The sequence below is a fragment of the Periplaneta americana genome, chromosome 8 (assembly GCF_040183065.1).
Source record: "Periplaneta americana isolate PAMFEO1 chromosome 8, P.americana_PAMFEO1_priV1, whole genome shotgun sequence".
Classification (NCBI taxonomy): Eukaryota; Metazoa; Arthropoda; class Insecta; order Blattodea; family Blattidae; genus Periplaneta; species Periplaneta americana.
In genome coordinates, this window is record NC_091124.1 from 185,739,257 (window position 1) to 185,761,705 (window position 22,449).

Below are 22,449 nucleotides of genomic sequence, written 5' to 3' on the forward strand. Positions count from 1 at the left end.
TTTATCAAAATAACAATTTGCATACTGTTTGATAATATTTGTCTAAAAGTCTTTGTTAAATAATACATTCCGACTTTAATTGTGTTATTGGGACATTTTAGAGAACAGGCTTATTTTATCAAAACACTTTAAATGTGGTTATATTTTAGCAGACATTGAATATCAACATTGAACAGCACACATTATAGATGTTTAAAAGTTCATAATCATTTTAATAAAATTATATTTTTTACATATATCTCATAGTTACGTCATAAATTGTACTGAATACGTCAAAATAAAGAATATCTGTCGGATACAGAATACAGTTTCAGTTGTTACCCTTAACAAATCTTGGCTTCTATTTCGATAATAATCTAAGTTGGAATTTTCAAGTTAAAGAAACGACAAAAAAAAATCTGTTCCTCCATTCACTGTTTGAGTCGCTTAAGAAACTTCTTGCCCCAGCAACTAAAACTTACCCTAGTACAAACCCTAGTAATGCCGCACTTCGATTATTGTGACGTTTTGTTAAGTGACCTAAGTTCTGAACTGTCAGTCAAGTTACAGCGAGTTCAGAATATGTGCGCCAGATACGTATGCAACATCCGACGATATGATCACATATCACCGTCCTTCGCAAGTCTTTCGTGGCTCCGACTTAAAGAACGTAGAACTTTACACTCCTTGTCATTGCTCTTTCGAATTCTGCACACTTCAACACCAAATTACATTTCGTCTCGTTTCTCTTATCTATACTCTAACCACGACGTAAATACCAGATCACTTATCTGTGGCACGTTAAGTATACCTCATCTTGGAACATCTCCTTATTCATCATCTTTTACAGTATCCACCTCGCGACAATGTAATTCCCTGTCACAAAGTATTAGTGGCTGCAAGACAATAAACACTTTTAAAAACAGCTTAAAAGATAACCTTCTTAGCATTTCACTCCAATCATACTGACTTAAACTATCACTGTCTACATTGTTACTCCTTTCTTTAGACATGCATCCTGATAGTGCTGGATTTTCAAAATTGTCTCATAATAATCTCTTTCTATTATCTAACATTATTTGAAATATATTAACATTCTATGTATGTTAGCTTAATTCTGCTACATAGTTTGTATTTCAGTGTTTAATTAATAGTTTATAGTATTTTGTTGTTTAATTCGTAAATAACTCTTGTATACATGAAGCTCTTATCTAAATCAAATTGTTGAATTCTTTGTAAGTTGATACACATGTATGTATACTTTTTGCTGGTTGAGTGGAAGAGAAGGCCTTACGGCCTTAACTCTTCCAGCTAAAATAAATCATTATTATTATTATTATTATTATTATTATTATTATTATTATTATTATTATTATTACAGGTTATTTAGTATTAATGTCGAATTCATTCACACTCAATTCAAAGTAATCTTCAGAGTGCAGTTTACACCTTCGTGCACATCCTGGATGGACTGACACTCACTTTGAGGATCATCTTCACTGATGTTTGCTGAATTCCACTGCAACGCAAGGGTGCATGGGTTCATTCAATTAGCTATCCTGCCCTCTGTTTACAAGATATTGAAACGAAACTTTGCAAGCAAGTAGGTTTTAAAACGGAGAATCGAATTAAAATTTCTGCCGAAAAAGGGCCCATAGATCTATGGGCTCATTTTCCGGCTACGGTCTCAATTGTTAGCATCGGAACAGGTAAAGGAAGAAGGTAGAAGTAGAAGAAGAAGGAGAAGAAATTCGAATGTAGATACAGAACAAGTTAAAGTTACTTCTTTCCACGAAATCAATAAACTGTTCAGAAATTAAATACCACATCGAACAACACTGAAAAGACAAGTCTCATAAAATAAAACCTCATCCGAGATCAAACTGTAGAAGCAGTCTGGCAGTATTTGTGAGGGACACGTATAGGCGCTAAATTATTTCTACGTCGTCTTGTAACTGCACATTCTGTCAGCAGGAATATCCCGCTATGAATAATTGAGTGCCATCTCGGACCGTCCACAGGTGCACAAGTTCTACAGCCTGTTTTATTTCGTGTAATAACATTTTGAACTAATACTTGCGCTGCGGATGGAGATTCTCTCCTTTTCTTTTTTTTTTCCTCGCAGTACCGTTTGCAGGGGGCTTAGAGCGGCGTAGCAGTAGTACATCACATGCACCTTCATTCCACATGCATGAGAGACGCGCCCTGACCCGGAATTACGACCCCGGCCGACGGATTACTACAAATCATCCCCTGTAATACCCTGTCTCCACCTGAGCTTTCATCGATAATAATTAGGGATCTTCGCTCCTTTGTGCCGGCAGCTGTGAATGCCTCTCGTCTTACACTTTCGGGGCTACAATTAAGCCTCACATTCAGTCGTGTAAGCAGAAATAACCTGCGAGGAACGCGATGTCAAAATGTTAATGGAACTGTTATACAATTTTTCCCTTTATATTCTCCTTGACCGAACAAAATGTCTGTTAAGAAATCACAAATCACTGATTCTAGTTCACGTTAACACCTCGTTTATTAAAAACCCTAAAATAGTTTATGCTCGACCATGCCGAAACGTAGTAATTATACACCTGGTAGGAGAACTTTAATGCATGTCATTAAAGTACACCTACTCATTAAAGGTCAGGTCTTTCAGCCAATGACGACTCAGGTTACAACTGTTCAGCCAGTGACAGGTCAGCTTTCTACTGTTATAGAACCGCAAGTATCGATTATTCTCGGATATGCAATCGAAAGAGAATTAGCGAAAAGTCACGGAGGCTGGAAATCCAATACTGTCGCAGAAGGTTATGTTCTGTTACTATAATAATTAGCGTTAATTGTAAATAATATTGAAATAAATTCAATTTGTCATCTCGTTTTTCAATGTCTAATTTAATTCCAATGTTATCTCTGTAGGTTCTTATGGCCTAGCAAGGTCAATGTGGACATCTCTTTCTCGGAAAAAATCAATACTTTCGCGTCTGCGCACATCTCACAACATACGGGACATTGCTCCAGGTCAGATACAATAAAATTAATAATATCAAGTTAGAAATATAGTCGAGCATAAAAAGTCGTATGAAACTCGCCTATAATGGTAATTAAGAAGCTCGTATGAAAATTATGAAACTCGCTTGCGCTCGTTTCATAAATATCCATACTCACTTTTTAATTACCTTCATTATAGGCTCGTTGCATAATGTACTATTATGCTCGACCATGCCGAATTGTAGTAATTATACACCTGGTAGTAGCCCTTTAATACACCTCATTAAAGTACACCTATTCATTATGATTCAGTTGTTCAGCCAATGAGAAATCACCTTTGTACTGATTATACTATTATAAAACCGCAAGTATCGATTATTCTCGGATATGCAATCGAAAGACAACTAGCGAAACGTCACGGAGGCTGGAAATCCAATACTATCGCAGAAGGTTATGTTCTGTTACTATAATAATTAGCGTTAATTGTAAATAATATTTAAATAAATTCAATTTGTCATCTCGTTTTTTAATTCTAAATCAATTTCCAAGTGATATCAAGCCTAATGTTAATGTTATTCTCTAGATTATATCAAGGTCAATGAAATTCGTTCCTCGAAACGGGCCGTCTGTCCAAGGTATATAACTTTTTTTAAACATTTTAACACTTTTTAACGTGTGACTAAACAATTTTTTGTTTTTAAAATCACAAATGTTTTTGATTAAAAATTCGTTAATATTATCAACAATTTGTACGAGGACAGTGACAGTAATATCTATAATCTTAGATATGCACTTACACTGTTCGTTTATTAAGGAGGGTGACCGTTGAAATGTTGGTAATTTTCAGTCGAAAATCGCATTTTCGTTTTCTTGTAAAAATAAATCAGCAATCTCTTACTTGTAAGCAGAGCAAGTTTCAATGCTCTAAGGCGCTCGAAGGCATAAAAATTACGCAATATATAAATGGCAGGTCCCTTGAACTTCAATTCCAAGCACATTTTATAAGCTGTTTTCTCACACTTCTTTTTCAACACATTTCGTCAGGTTCGAAGTGTAAAGCCTCTTACAATTTAGATGCTAGGCACATAAAATTTGTATTGCATGTTCTATACACTGCTGTTAACAAATAGCGCATGGGTTTTATGATTAAATGAATACTTTTTGAAATAAAAAATAATTATATTTATAGTGACAATGGAAAATTTATATTTTTAGGTATGCAGTAGTTATAAAGTGTTTACTCCTTTTTTAGTACGCCTAAAGATATAGGAAAACTGACGCGTTACATTTTCCTAAATATGCCACTGTAAATCTGCGACGTCCATGTTTACTTCTCTTCCCATGAAATCATGCTAAGGACATTTATTTCCCAGGGCCAGATATGCCACCCGCGCACCACGAAGACAATAGGACCAATTTAAAAATAGGCTTAAGGACCTTACTAATAGACGGTAATTATACACAGTATTTAAAGGGTGTAAATGATATGCTGTTATTGAAGTCGTGTATCAGTGAAGAATTATGTTGTGTCAGTGAAGTGTGTTGTATCAGTGAAGAAGTATGTCGTGTCAGTGAAGTGTGCTGTGTAAGTGAAACGTGTTCCTGTCAGTGAAGCTTTATAGTTTATAGTGGCAGTGCAAAGTATTTGAACAGTGAAATGTTTTTGAAGTGTTAGTGAAATCAGGATAGAATCAGTGAAATGTGTCGTAGTTCCAGTGCAGTGAGTGAGTTGACAGCGATATGAGTGTAATGTTGAAAGGTACTTGTGCAGATATGAATATATCATACTCGTGGGTTTTAGTTCGATCTTAGTTTTAAGATACAAATTAGAATATTTCAAATGTTATTTTAAGTGATCGTTTCATTTAATTTAGTATATTCCCTGTTATTATTATTATTATTATTATTATTATTATTATTATTAATTGTATTTTTAATTAATTAGTTTATTATTGTCATTATTGAGTGTAATTAGTTCCCACTGCCACCGGGTATGTACCCATTGCAGTGTGAATAAATACATACATACATACATACATACATACATACATACATACATACATACATACATACATACATACATACATACATACATACATACACACATACATACATACATACATACATACATACATACATACATACATACATACATACATACATACATACATACATTTGTGACAAAGGAACCGTCGAGGTTAAAGGAGAAACGAATAAGGAAAAGGACAGTGGGACAGTCGATTCTTGTAGATCTATGAATTCTAAGTTGTTAAAGATGTCTAAGAAAATATTACAATGGTTGAAGAGAAAATTACTACATCCTGAAAGGATAGCACTGAAATCCTGAGAACAGTTGACGTATGGAAATGAACTGGCATATTAAATGCATGAGCATATATTTTCGAGCGTGGTTTACGGGTTCATGGTGGTTTACCTTCAGTGTGTCTTCACCATTATACTAATCGTTGATTCAACAGCACGATCGTTCAACAGCAAATAATTTGCGGTCCAGCAACTATGTTTATATTTGTGTTGGTTCTGTACTGCTGTATTTGTTAAACTAGGCTAATCCATTTCCTGTCCCACAAAGCAAAGACATTCAGCATTAATTGATAATACTGTCTGAATTGCAATAAATCATAAAGTAGCCTACAGAATATTAATTCAATGAAATCCCTGTTGTTTCACAACGTACTATGTGTCTCCGAATGTGCGAACCATCATTGCGCATAATAATTTCTGAGTAATTATACAGGGACATCATTTCATTTTACTTCAATTTTTATTGTACCTGAGTTTTTGAATGCATTTCACTCCCACCCTTTCTACTAATGAAGTTCAACCGTCCTCCACACAGATCCAAGACCGCATACACAGTCATAGTAGCCTTACACGGTCATAGTAACAGTACGTTCCAAAAATATGTTCGCGTTTTCCAGTGACGAAAGAGTTTTCAATATCGCATCATTTTCGCACAGATACTGTCGTCCATTTCCCTACTTCGCATTCCGGTTTCCCCCACCTGCTTCTATTCTCCTCTCTGTAAAGACTAGTGGCTGGGCTGTCTTAGCTCTTTTGTGAGAACATTAATTTCTGTTAGGAATTGGACGTCTACGTAATATTATACAATTGTTTAAAATAACTTAAATAAAAGTGCCTCGTTAAGTAATTAACTGTCACGTGATTTCCCCCCTTTCTGCGATCCTGCGACATAACCAGTTGGACGGACAGTAGATAGCATGTCTGAGTAATTTTATCTTTTCGGATCGAGCAGAAGATAAGATTGAATTTAGAGTACGTAAGAGTCTCTTTTACAGAGTAGGTACAGAATTATTTCAACATGAGTTACTGGTACGAAGGACTAAACCGGCAATTGGAATTACACACATTCGAACTGAAGCCTGCATCGAAATGAACGGCCACCATTTTGAAAATGTGTTTAAATATCCTTAGTATGATTATTTTTCAATTTAACTTCATTCTCTCTAGTGTACGCTAATGTGTTGTAGACAGTATAATACACACTGCATAATGAATACGTCCGCATGGACAGCTCAGTTCGTGAGTAAAAACACTCATTGTTAATACTGTACTGTATTTTGATTAAACAAAAACCTAATGAAAATTATCAAACTCAAAAGTGTGATATTTCCTAGTTGACGTAAATGGATGAACTACTTTTCTTCCCTCCTATACCTAGTAAAGTGATTTGTTTGTATATTACGCCAGTATCATCGAACTCCAGTCGTGGAAGGGGGTATCAATCGTTGATCTAATGGTATAGCCAGGTTAATATTAGAAATGATAGTAAAAATAAAATGATGTCCCTGTATTTCGTGAAATAGATGTAATCGAGAAACACAAATTAATTATACATCTCAACTTACATTATAGCCATGTATCTACGATTTTCGTGTCTCTGTCGGGTAAACTTTAATCTAGTGCTTCCCAATCTTTTGAGTGTCACAGAAGTCTTGAGACTCGTGTTTCATTTTGACGGACCCCAAAATGGTTTTGTACTATTTATTATATAGTAATCATGTTCTACTCAGTACTAGTAGGCCTAAAAAAGTGAACTGAACATCGTTCTAACATAATCGAAGTGCGTAACAATTGAGTACGACCGAGATTGGTGCAGTCGACCAATTGAGTTGGATTTGGGATAGGTTATTCTGTTTTACTAGATGGTAGCCTATGCAAAACACAAAATTTGTCGAGTAAAAATTCAAATTCGGTAAATTTTGAACTTCGGACATACGTAAATTCAGATCTTTTTTTTTTTCAAGAATACCTGAGCAGAAAATTCTCATAAAAGTAGGCCTATGTTGATGCAAATGACACTAAGAGTCGGGAAAAACATCGTTATACTTGGTTGGTGTATATAACCAAGATTAAAACAAGAACGTTAGTGTAAACAGTTTTTAAACCTCGTATTAGAAGACAATTCTAACAGGCCTAATTCTAACACATCTTCAATTTTTGACTAGCAAACTTGGTTATTATTTGTCACCAATGGATTTTTCATAGAATAATTTTTGAATTTAAGAAAGGAAAATATTCCCTTAATTTGATATTCCTTCGTTTAAAACACATCACATCTGTAATCCAAGCTCTACTGCAATTAATGACGTCACCGCATTAAGAGAAGATAATGGCTAAATTTCTCGAATGTCGAAACGCATATACGTTTCACAATCAAATATAATAGTTTGAAAAACGGTACAGGGAAAAACGACTAACAATATAAATAACGAAACAGAATGTAACATATATTTTGTACTATAAGAAGAAGATCAAAACAATAAAATAAATTCATCGTATGCACGCACGTAAATTGCACGTACTTACGAATACAAGCTGGAAGTGGAATAATCCTGCGAACTGAAAGGGGTGTTAGGGTACACTTAAAGGAAAAGAAAACCTATATTACATTTTGTGATTAAATGCACAGTTAATCAGGAAATTAAGTGGGAAGTTTCAGCAGTCTGGCAATATCGCCGCTAACACAGTCCTGTTTATTCATATACTACAAATATAAAAGGTCAACGAACTCAGGTCTATTTCTCTACGCGAATCTCTCTCCCTGGATACTACGTAATCACCTCGCATCGTTCATTGTCTTGAAATTATTGGTTTTAAATTATATTTGCACGAAAATCGTGCACGCTATTGAAAAACGCCAGGGGGTTAAATGATTCGTTATTAGATATTCTATCGATATGGACAAAAATCACGATCATACTCGCAATAGTTACCTTTTTTCTGACTATTACACTTTTACTACGGCATACTACTTTTGGCCAATAAAACGGTACGAAAGGACGTACTTCAACCAATCATGGCTGCTTATCGCACAATTTTATCTCGTCCCTAGCATTTGTTTATTTTTATCACTACCCTAGCATTTGTTTCTTTGATTGCCAACATTTCAAACCTCACTGGTCTGGACGTCACAAAACAGAAAATTACAAACCACTCCAGTCGATGCACAGAACTTTCAAATATGACTTACATTGGCATTCAAGAACAAGAATTAATAAAGATCACTGGTCATATATGAAGAGCACCATTCGGAAATCCTGAATAAGTTGAGGGATACACCATGTATATCAACGAGGTCACTTCTTTTGCGCACACGTCCAATATAGCAACAACTGAACCACCAACCACTAAAACATTCAAATTTGAAAAATGTACTTCCAATAATTGTTTCTTTTAAAATTATTTATGTTTACTTTTTATTTCATCATAGTTAATTAAAACATTTCTTGTTTATTTAATCATCCCAAATTAAAACTTTTCTAACACTTTTTATATTATTTAGGTTATGTTTGTTATAGCTTCTGCTATGTGATATTATGGATAATCACGTATCAGAGATTGTTTAATACTAAGATTTACTGAAAATCATCTGTGAAGTGACGTTGATTACTGGGATCCGGATTATTGAAGTGGAATGCAAATGTTTTAATTAAAATGAAATTCAATCAACAAAGCTTTCTTGACTAGTAACCGTCTACAAAGTTCAATGAAGATTCCATAGTTGGCACACCTGATAACATCACATAATTATAACACACCACTGCCATCTAGCATGCATCTAGCGTAATATTTGTAATGTTGAGATGGTACAATAACACATTAATTGAAGACAGTTTTATTTTCGTAAGTCAATTAATATTTTATTGTATTGGAGTACTTCGTTACTTCTAATCTTTATATACTTTCTTCTAATCGTGTAATAGTCAATTAAATCCCACTCCAGTTTTGATTTTCTCTAGATAAATCAAAACCTCTAGTGAGATTACTGTTGAGGAAACTATGACATTTTCGCCAATATGATATTACATTTTTTCTTACATACAGCATAAGCTATTCGCTCTGAAAATCTGCAGTGTTATTTCACTTCCAACACACACAGATATATATATATCTGTGCAACGATTTTGTATATATCATACCTAAACTTCACTTTTTAAGATACGGATACTTGAGATTTCAGCATATTCATCGTATGAGTAAACACGGTTTTAGCTACATGAAGGAATTTGCTGCTTATAACTTTAGAGCAAGAGTCATTGAAAAGTTCCATGCGTTAATGTGAAAAATTCACTTTGTAAAGTTGAGTTAAGCTGCCAGCTTTAAACGCGAGTGTGAAATAACTTTGATACTAATATGTATATTAATATGCATATAGGTTTCATTTTGAGTCCTTTACCACAGGGACTTTCAGCCTATTACCAGACGTGCGATGGGAAGTGTCTGGGTCTTGTCGGCCAGCGTGGATCCTCTGGATTAGGTCGGGGTTTGTATGTGATAATGGTGAAGTTGCTGATGTGCACAGAGATGCTGGGAGAATTGGTAATTTGGTTTATAGTGGTAATGAAATGATGTTATGAACAGAGGTGATGATGATATTGGTGTTGATTGCGATGATAATGGTGCTCATGATAGTGGTGGTGGTAAAGATGGATAGTCATGGTGACCAAAATGGCACAGTTGTCAGTGGTAATTATAACACTGGTAGTGGTAACGATGTATGGTGGTGATGGTACTGACAATGACATTCGTAGAGATGGTGACAGTGGTGCTGCTACAATGGGACTAGTGTCAATGTTGATAGTAATAATGGTGGTAGTCACGGTGCTAATATTTCAAGTGCTAATAAGAGCCATAACATTATTGATGGTGAATGGCAGAGGTGCTGATATTTTAATCCAGGCGATTAAGTTCATTATAATCATTATAATAATATTATGTCATTGTAGTGGTAGCAACGATGTTGGTGATTGTGGCAGTGATAAAAGTGATAGTGTTAGGGATTTTAAGTGTTTTCGTTAATGATAATAGTGTTGGTCAATCAATCTTCTTAATGTATCCAGCTGTTTGCTGATAACTTAAAGTCCACTATAGCCTATTCAGTTGTTTTTCACGAGAAATGAGGGGTATTTTGATCGGTGTTCATTATAGATGCCTGTTGCTAGTAGCCAGAGTTGGGGTGTAGTCAATATATACTGCAGGGCTGTGCCTTCTGCAACTGGTACTTCTTTTGTGGTTTATGGATGGACAGCATTGTCTCAAAAAACTATTGATTCCAGAACTTCAGAAATTAGTGATATCATCATAACTGCAGCAAAACAGTCTATTCCCACTAGCAATCAACAATCTTGTAGACCTATGAACATCTGGTGGAATAATGGTCTAACTTACATGAGAAAACAACAGCAATCTGCTCGGCGACAATGGATGAAAACGAGAACAGTTGATGACAAAATAAAATACAATAAAGCAAGGACAAACCACAGAAGATGTGTTCTTGAAGCCAAAAGAACAAGCTGGCAGCGATTTGTTGGGTCTTTAAACCAAAATACTCCGCCTACAACTGTATGGAAAAGATTTAAAGCCATAGAAGGCAAGAGTTATGAACATATCACTCACCTTAAAGATAGTAATCAAAAAATAATAACAGAAAATGCTAAAAAGGCAGAACTCTTAAATTCACACTATGCCCAAAGGCTGACTAATAATTCATCATGGCCTAAATATATATGAATAAAGAAGAACAATAGCTTACAAATAATTTTCAAATCTTTTTCATCATAATTATATAACAGACAATGCTTTTACCACTGAATAATAGCGTTGTTGTTCTGATTATTTTATGCGGAAGGTCATAGTAACATTGATGTTAGTGATGGTAAAGATGTTTGTGATGAAGATGATTGTGATTATTAGCATGACCTGAAATGGAAGAACGTTCATTTCCAATAGAAAAATCAAGCATCCTCTAGGGAGTACCTAACTGTATTAAAATACTGAAGTATCAGCAACTCGTTGAAAAGGATTCAGCAGTGATCGTGGCAGTGATAAATGTGATGATAGTGTTTGGATGGGAGTGTTTTTGTTGGTGACCAAGTTGATTTGCTGGTTATCTTATGATGACGGTGATACTAACAATTACTGATGTTAGTGATGGTAAAGATGTTTGTGGTAATGATGATGTGATTATTAGCAACACCGGCAATAGAAAAGCGTTTATTTCTAACAGAAAATCAAGCATCCACTGGGAGGTTCCAAACTGCAAAAAATATTGAAGTATCAGCATTTCGTTGCAGAGGATTCAATGTAACAAATCGAACAAAAGGATGTGCGTTTTGCTTTGTGTTTTAATGTCAATATGAGTTTATCTGTAGAGGTTTATCAGCGACTGTAAATCAATGAAACGTTTATGGGTTTTGGCAGATTGGAAGGGGTTGAAATGGATGTAATATACATGAGGGTGTTACTGCAATTGTTAGCATGAATGATACATAATGAAAGACATCATCATTATCAATGAAACAGTATTTTTATACTTTGTTTAGAATTATAATTCCAGATTACGTTTGTAAAGAACATACTTCTCAGGTAAAAAAATAAATGTTATATAACACTGACTGCAAACTTAATAGTAAATTAAAAACATTGCGTCAATAAATCTGTAAGTAATTTGTAGAGCTACATTTGTGTCATAATACGGAGTGTGAATTACTTGGTTTATAATGAAACAGGAGTGATGGAAGAGATAAAAGTGACGCGCCATTTTCCCGCTAGGAGCGCTGATACTTCGGGTCGCATAAGCGTTAGAGAGATGGTTGAAACTGTTACTTGTCTGACTTTAAGAACAGCTTAAAAGATAACCTTATTAGCATTTCACTCCAATCATACTGACTTAAACTATCACTGACTACATTGTTACTTTTTTCTTTAGACATCATCCTGATTGTGCTGTATTTTCAAAATTGTCTCATAATAATCTCTTTCTATTATCTAATATCATTTGAAATATATTAACATTCTATGTATTTTAGTTTAATTCTGCTACACAGTTTATTTCAGTGTTTAATTAATAGTTCATAGTATTTTGTTGTTTAATTCGTAAATAACTCTTGTATACATGTAACTTTCATCTAAATCAAATTGTTGAATTCTTTGCAAGTTCATGCATATGTATATACATTTTTTGCTGGTTGAGAGGAAGAGAAGGCCTTACGGCCTTAACTCTGCCAGCTAAACTAAATTATTATTATTATTATTATTATTATTATTATTATTATTATTATTATTATTATTATTATTATTACATCTGCGTACCATTGACGCTCTGGTATTTCTAAAAATACCAGACGTTCCGCCAAGAGTCGCTACAGACACAAGAGCAATCTGCTGTTCTAAATTGTTGTAGACCAGATGTTTTATATTTTATCACAAAAAATAATCCAAACAGTCTGGGGATAGAGATGGTCAAGGTACAGGACCACTTCTGCCGATCCAACGATCTTGAATTATTAGATTTACATCTAAACGTCCATAGCGGTAGTGCAGTTGTCAAATACACGAAATGCCTATATTTCAATACATTGTTACAGTAGTGTTTGCTCTGTAGCATGTAGTCAATTTCTTATTGCATAATGAATTATACTAGGTGTGGTGTCATTTGTTTTATCTGCTAATAATTATTTCGTTTTTAGTTTAATATTCCATTAGTATTTTAAAAAGACGATAAATGAAATTTATATTTTGTATAATTTCTAAGCTAGAGACTTTCTTGTACAAATAGGCTCCTCCTATTGATATTAGAAATTACGTGAATAAGTTTCATATGTACAGCTTTACTACATATTTACTTTGTGATCTCGTAGAGTGTATGGGAAGGCCCTATGGCCTTAACTCTGCCAGAATAGATTAAATAAATAAATAAATAAATAAATAAATAAATAAATAAATAAATAAATAAATAAATAAATAAATAAATAAATAAATACATAAATAAATTATATTATTATTATTATTATTATTATTATGGAGTAGATTAAGAGTTATTTAAAATTAAGAAATATATTAACATGAATATTGTCAAAAATTTTCAACCTCTGCAAATTTTAAATATCGTGTCTGAATTTTTTGGAATATTTTTTATCACTTTAGAAAGTTCCTACCAGAGTGCTGCATTGGAGTTAAATCGCTCGCTTGAACTCGGTCGAGTGTCGCACCCTGGAGTGAGATACGATCGGTCGTGATACGCTCGTAATAAATAGAAGCACAGTACAAGGTCATCTCACCGACATGTCTTATCTTGTATGGAAGGCGACACATAAGATGCACATATGTTTTGCTCACACGGTAAAAATAAGGCTTTATTTTCTGCGTTTATGACAAACGTTTAATGGAACAGTCAATGGAACGTACAAAAACAGGAACATGGAGTTATAAATAAAATAGTATGAAAAATTTCGATATACAGTTATTATTGCTAATTAATAATTATTCAATATTTGATTTACCACATATATAATACAAATCCATACTTAGTGTTCCGCCTATATACTGCGACAATGTAGAAACGTTTTACAAAATATTATTGATATAGCAGTAGATTAATAACAATATTAGTACAGAGATAACGTCACAGAAAATACAATAAAACGAATAATCATGCTGCACAACTGTTCCAGACGCAAAGATTGATACACTAATTATTATTATTATTATTATTATTATTATTATTATTATTATTATTATCATTATTACAAGAAAACTTGATACAGTTCTTGCATTATCGTGATTGTGTTCTCCGTTTATAATAATATCTATCAGATGTGGCAAAAACAAAATCACTCCTGTGTGATAAAAAATAAACAATTTTCCTATATTATTTATTTCACATTTTAAAGCAAGTTTTGTAGTTGTACTATGGAGAGGTTAGTTAAACACTGCAAAGTTTTGAAATGATAAACATCTATGATGTTACCACACAGTTCATCACTGTAACAAGAACGAATGTCTAACGCTAGGCTTATACCGTTCGAGGATCTATTGCTCGTGGCAATTTTACCCATCATGCATGTGCGCTACCTATCGGACTATGCTATGAACTACTTGGCGCTCGAGCGAAAACGTCCGATGCAGGCTTCTGGTTCGTACGTTCTCACATTTTTTAGTTTTCTCTTGTAAAAACAGGGAAAAAAAATAAACGTCTTCGTGTTCAAATTTATAAAATTAACAGTGTTCTTTCAAGTATTTCATTTTTTATTCAAGAACTATTCCCCCTTTATACAAAATGCCAAAATTAATTTGTTCAGTATACTTCAAAGAAAATGCAGTAAACAGTTCAGCTTCTTGGCATAAAATTGGTGGAATCCTTAAGAATGTGAATGCAGAGAAGTGGGCAAAAACAGTACGGGGAAAACAGCTTTAAAATTTGCATACATTTTAAACTTAATGAGCGCAGATTTTTTAAAGGTGGCGTAATTAATGAAACAACCGCAGCGCTGTAGGGTTCTAAAATTTCGCCGGAGTGTAGAATAGGCATCATTGATTCATTTTCCACAAAACACGAAAAATGCTATTTTTGAGCAAAAATTATCAAATTCTCATCATTCTCCTTCAATTTAATATTTTATTCTTTCAACACACTCGAGTAGTTTGATTATATATATATATATATATATATATATATATATATATATATATATATATATATAGATTATTAATAATATTGGTGAGATAAGTTTGGAAGTAAATCCCGAAAAGACAAAGTATATGATTATGTCTCGTGACGAGAATATTGTACGAAATGGAAATATAAAAATTGGAAATTTATCTTATGAAGAGGTGGGAAAATTCAAATACCTGGGAACAACAGTAACAAATATAAATGCTAAACGGGAAGAAATTAAACACAGAATAAATATGGGAAATGCCTGTTATTATTCGGTTGAGAAGCTTTTGTCATCCACTCTGCTGTCAAAAAATCTGAAAGTCAGAATTGATAAAACAGTTATATTACCGGTTGTTCTTTATGGTTGTGAAACTTGGACTCTCACTTTGAGTGAGGAACATAGGTTAAGGGTGTTTGAGAATAAGGTTCTTAGGAAAATATTTGGGGCTAAGAGGGATGAAGTTACAGGAGAATGGAGAAAGTTACACAACAGTGCTGCACGCATTGTTTTCTTCACCTGACATATTAGGAACATTAAATTCAGACTTTTGAGATGGGCAGGGCATGTAGCACGTATGGGCGAATCCAGAAATGAATATAGAGTGTTAGTTGGGAGGCCTGAGGGGAAAGGGACCTTTGGGGAGGCCGAGACGTACATGGGAAGATAATATTAAAATGGATTTGAGGGAAGTGGGATATGATGATAGAGACTGGATTAATCTTGCTCAGGATAGGGACCATTGGCGGACTTATGTGAGGGCGGCAATGAACCTCCGGGTTCCTTGAAAGCAAGTAAGAAATTAAGGAATATTGGCATTGCTTATAAAATAATTATTGCCCCAAGAAGCTATAATCTATGTCTCTAGTGAACCTTGTGAAATTGTAATAGGCCTATTGATTTTATAGGTTTGCAGCTATAATTTATATTTTTGATCTGACTGTCAATTTGGCTTTGAGTATTACAAATTTAATCTTTGTAATTATGTTAAATTGATTTTATTTGTAAATTCCATTATATTTCAAATACAATAATTATAGATTATTGTAAGTAACTGTACACTTATATTACCGGTTGTTCTTTATGGTTCTGAAACTTGGACTCTCACTTTAAGAGAACATAGGTTAAGGGTGTTTGAGAATATGGTTCTTAGGAAAATATTTGGGGCTAAGAGGGATGAAGTTACAGGAGATTGGAGAAAGTTACACAATACAGAACTGCACGCGTTGTATTCTTCACCTGACATAATTAGGAAAATTAAATCCAGACGTTTGAGATGGGCAGGGCATGTAGTACGTATGGGCGAATTCAGAAATGCAAATAGAGTGTTAGTTGGGAGGCCGGAGGGAAAAAGACCTTTAGGGAGACCGAGACGTAGATGGGAAGATAATATTAAAATGGATTTGAGGGAGGTGGGATATGATGATAGAGACTGGATTAATCTTGCTCAGGATAGGGACCAATGGCGGGCTTATGTGAGGGCGGCAATGAACGTCCGGGTTCCTTAAAAGCAAGTAAGTAAGTAATAATATTGGTATTGTTTATAAAACAATTATTGCACCAAGAAACTATAATTTAAGTCTTTAGTGAACCTTGTAAAATTGTAATATTGATTTTATATGTTTGAACCTATATTTTATATTTTTGATCTGGCTGTCAATTTGGCTTTGAGTATTACAAATTTATTCTTTGTAATTATGTTAAATTGATTTTATTTGCACATTCCAGTATATTTCAAATACGATAAATATAAATTACTGTAAGTAACTGTCATTGTTCTAAATTAATATCAAAGGGCGGTAATCGCTGTAAACATTTTAAATCAGATGTTGTTTAACAACGTTGCACGAACTGCAATATTAGGCTGGTGAAATTGGAGACAGTCAGCTAGGATTTAACACGATGGATGGAGAATTTTTCAATTAATTTACCTAATATTGAATTTAAAATTGGAAAAGACTCGGAAAAAAAATTATCAAATCATCTGCCAAACAAAATTCGAAACTATGAGAGCGCAAACTTAGATGTGCGTGTGTGTAGTCAATCTAGCAATACACGGTATGCAATAACGTGCTTATTAAATACAGGGACATCATTTTATTTTTACTTCAGTTTTTATTGTACCTGAGTTTTTTAATGTACTTCCCTCCCACCCCTTCTACTAATGAAGTTCAACCGTCCTCCACACAGATCCAAGACCGCTTGTACAGTCATAGTAGCCTTACGGTCATAGTAAACAGTACGTTCCAAGAATATGTTCGCGTTTTCCAGTGACGAAAGAACTTTCAATATTGCATCATTTTCCATTTGCTTACGTCGCATCCCGGTTTCCCCCCCACCTGCTTCTATTCGCCTCTCTGTAAATGCTAGTGGCTGGGCTGTCTTAACTCTTTTCTGAGAACATTAATTTCTGTTAGGAATTGGACGTCTAAGTAATACTCGTTTTATACCCATAAATCTGTTTAAAATAACTTAAATAAAAGGGCCTCGTTAAGTAATTAACTGTCACGTGATTTCCTCCCTTTCTACGACGCTGCGACGTAACCACTTGGACGGACAGTAGATAGCATGTCTGAGTAATTTTATCTTTTATCTTATCGGACAGAAGTGAAGATTGAATTCATAGTACGTAAGGTACTCTTTTACAGAGTAGGTACAGAATTATTTCAACATGAGTTACTAGTACGAAGGACGAAACAGCTAATTGGAATTAGGTACAATAATCTATAGTGTGATAATATGCACAAAAGGACTGAAGCCTGTATCGAAATGAACGGCACTATTTTCAAAAATGTGTTTAAATATCCATATTATGATTATTTTTCAATTTAACTTCATTCTCTATATTATAAGCTAATGTGCTGTAGACAGTATAATATATACGTCCAAATGGATAGCTCAGTTCGTGAGTAAAAACACTTATTGTCAATACAGTACAACAAACAAAAACCTAAAATGAAAATTATCAAACTGAAAAACGCGATATTTTCTAGTTTACGTAAATGGATGAACTACTTTTCTTCCCTCCTATACCTAGTAAAGTGATTTGTTTGTACTTTACGCCAGTATCATCGAACTCCAGTCGTGGAAGGGGGTAGCAAACGGTTTTTCCCTTACTCCAAAGGTAGGCCTATAGCCAGGTTAATATGGAAGTGTTAGTAAAAATAAAATGATGTCCCTGTACAGTGTAATACTATGTAGCTTATAATTAATGAACTGAAATATTATTCTAGACTTTTTAAGAAAGTGAGTCGAGTTTCCACATTCAGCCACTCTGGAGTTTGCCGACAAATTGGAATCAGTAGTCGAGTGTATAGAGAGAAGTGCACGTGAGCTGGTCAGAGCGAAACACGGCATGGCGCGGTAAATATTAAACACATTGCTTACATTGTAACAGAGTGCATTTCAGAATTCCTGTGCTGCGTTACACATACAGCATTCTGCACCATCCCCCTCTTTGCAAACGCGGGCCTCGAATTTTCAGTACTTAATAATTCAATAGACCTACAGCGTAGAATCACAACAGGGTTCATTGTTGTCAATTGCTGATGTCAAAGGACTAATTTTGAAACAATTCCACCAACTGCCCTGCTACAATGACACGTGATTTCAATTAAGCCCACATGAAATTTTTAATTAATTTTTGCTAAATAAATAGATAGAGATAGAGTTTGCCTATTGAGTCCCGTGAAGGGCAAAGGTCTCCTGCTAGAGGGAAAGCTCTAACTTTTCTAACGTGGTCAGCTAATCCGCGTTAGAAGCTACTAGTGGCTTGTGCAGCAAATGCTGTAAACTAAGTTCATTAGACGTTCAAATAAAATTTTTTTAGATTTATTTTCAGTGAAGAATACCAGACATTTTGAAACTTATTTGCTTCCATAATAATGATATGTACTCCCTCTGAATGTTTTTTATGTAAAATACTTTTTCTTGAACCTATCCACCTTCAGTTTTTGAGTTTCAATACGAAAACGCAAGTACCAATGTCAGGACGATCAGTTGCTTTTTATGTGGGAGTAAAGTAATAGCTATTTAAGGTCATTGTGGATTGTAGGTTAAAGTTTAAAAAATGTCAGGTTTGCTATACTTTCGAACAATAGACAAAGCATCTTGGTATAGCTGGTGCATGTAGAGCTTGAAATATAGACGGTAAAATCATTTTATCAACAGTAATCTCACTAGACGTTTTGATTTATCTAAAGAAAATCAAAACTCGAGTGGGATTTAATTGACTATTACACGATTAGAAGAAAGTATATAAAGATTAGAAGTAACGAAGTACTCCAATACAATAAAATATTAATTGACTTACGCAAATACAACTGTCTTCAAATGTATTATTGTACCATCTCAGCATTACAAATATTACGCTAGATGCATGCTAGATGGCAGTAGTGTCTTTATACAGACACTGTAATGATTACTATTCAATAAATCTTAATATTAAACAATCTCTGGTACGTGACTATCCATAATATCATATAGCAGAAGTTCTTTTTATCCTCTCAGAGCAGAAGCTATAACATAACCTAACTAATATACACAAGTGTTAGAAAAGTTTTAATTAACCACGATGACATAAAGAATAAACATGAATAATTTTAAAAGGAATAATTATTGAATGTAAAATTTTCAAATTTGAATGTGGTTGGTGGTTCAATTGATGTTATATTGGACGTGTGCGTAATAGAAGTGGAACTCGTTGATTTAGGCCTACATGGTGTATTCAACTTATTCAGGATTTCCGAATGGTGCTCTTCATTTATTTGTAACTCGGATTTCAGAAGATGCATAGGTATGATCAGTGATTTTTATTAATTCTTGTTCTTGAATGCCAATGCGAGTCATATTTGAAACAGCTGTGCATCGACTGGAGTGGTTTGTAATTATATATTTTATTTCCAGACCAGCGCAGTTTCAAATGTTGGCAAACAAAGAAACAAATGCTAGGGACGCGATAAAATTAAACAAATGCTAGGGACGCGATAAAATTGTGCGATAAACAGCCATGATTGGTTGAAATACGTCCTTTCGTACCGTTTTATTGGTCAAAAGTAGTATGACGTAGTAAGAGTGTAATAGTCCTGCTAAGACATCTTGCTGAAATGATCGGGAGACTACAACCTTTTGTAGGCCTCTTATTTTATCAGTAAATAATACATTTTGGACTTTCCTTAGGAACTGTAATTTTGGCGCTCTCTCGAGCCAATGCTGAAGATAATGACACATATAAATATCTACACCACACCGCCATTAAGTACATGAAAAACACGCAATGCCCACTTGATTAATAGCTATAAAAATATTTGATTTTTAATAACAATATTATTATCTTAGTTATAGTTTTGTAGTTATATACATTATATAGCCGCCATTCAGTAAATTATAGAAATGAAGATCTAATTTAAGATATTCTCTACATCTACTTACATAACCCCACTTTCATATCATCAATATAGCATTAATATGTATAATTAATGAAAAAGAGTCACATCATGGCATTAACTATATTCCTAATAATATTTCACTTCTAATGGTAATAATGTCATGAAATCACCTCAAATTTTGTAGATTTTAATATCCAATACACAGTTGTACTCAGAACATTACACACCGCAGAATCATACTTGTAAATTATTTTTAGGAAAAGTTAAAATATTTAATAACCAATTGAATTTGAGCTCTAAATATGTCAGCAATGCTGCAGGTCATGGCCTTCGTGTAATAGTCTATTGTTTATTGTAGTGTGTGTTTGTTTTCTCCTGTAATGCAATTAGTTCTCAAAACTGACGAAAGATGGATTTTGGAAAATAGGAAAATTATGTAGGAAAAATAACTCTTCACTGAAAACTACTATTTTTCTGAAAATCTTTGGGTTTTAGGCTTCAAAATGAGGGTTCATTTATTAAAATACGTTCAGCCGTTTCCCCGTAATTTTCATTACCAGTCCAAATTATATATATAGATATGCTAATTGAATTTGTATTGAACTTTATTTGTAGTGAGTGTTTAGTTCACGGTAATGTCTGATTGTCTTTGTATAGTTTTATTTGGCACACACTGCTCAGACAACTCTCGAGGTGTTTCCATTCACTTCTCCGTCTTGCTACTCGGGACCACTGTTGCCTGCTCGCTCCTTGAAGAAGTCCGCCCATCTGCCCTTAAGCAGTTTGTCTGCACGGGAGTCCCACATGGTGGTCTTGTAAATCCATCTGTCGTTCCTCAGTCTTGTAAGGTGGCCTCCCCATTTCCACTCTGTTCTGATGTCTAGTTGTGTGATGTCCGTTGTTGATGATATCTGGTGCAGCGTTACATTTTAATCGCACTTTTTAGAAAGGAACTAATTCAAAATTTGCCATGATGAACATTATCAGAATAGGCTAAAATTACAGTATAAAGCGAGCAATAGTTTAAGGAAATGAATGTGTGAATAGTTCAGGAAGAACTGCCCTAAATGATGCCACTCCTTTTTCCCTTGTAATAGGGATTTTGGAGTTTTTTAGAAAAACAATGACAAGGGCTGATAAGATGTATACAATAATACTACTGGGTTCAAAAAGTTCCCGGAATTTTACTACCATTTTTCGTATTAATATATAACAAGGGATATTATACATTTGTTTTGTTGGTAACATTCATGATGTCATTTCCTTAAAGTTTGTTGATAATGGCGATTGTTGGTTTTGAGTTGTAGGCAATTGTTTATCATAGTGTTTGTTTGTTCGTCGCATTTTGTGATTATATCCACAAAGCTACGTCCAAACATCAAGTTCTGTGTTTTGTTACACAAAACTCTTGCAGAGACATTAAGATTGTTGGAAGAAGCATATGGCGAAGGAGCAATGAAAAAAACTCAAGTGTATGCTTGGCATAAACGCTTTTCTGGTGGCCGCGATAGCATCAAAGATGACGTTCGCAGCGGCCGACCAACAACTGCAACAAATGAAGCAATCGCTCAGCGTGTGCGTAATGTTGTGAGGGACGACCGACGTAAGAGATAGCAGCAGAGGTCGGAATATCAGTCGGAAGTGTACACAATGTTCTTCACAAGCATCTCAACATGCATTACGTGTCTCAGAAGTTAGTTCCGAAAATGCTGTCGGCAGAACAGAAAGAAACAAGAATGATTCTTGCTGGGGACATGATCAGTATGGCTGATGAAGATGGTGATCTCTTAAACAAAATTATTGCTGGTGATGAAATTTGGTGCTACTTGTACGACCCAGTTCCTAATCGACTGTCATCTGAGTGGAAATCGAAAACATCTCCTCGGAAGCAAAAATTTCCTAGGGACACTTCCAAAGGCAAAGATATATTGAAAGTTTTCTTCGACTCTCAGGGTCTCATCCACCATGAGTTCATTCCAGAAGGTCGTACTGTAACGAAAGAATTGTACGTAGAAATCCTCCGTCGCCTCCGGGAAGCAGTGAGAAGAAAACGTTCAGAAAAGAGGGTAGAAAACAACTGGTTCCTTATGCATGACAATGCACCTGCTCATCACGCA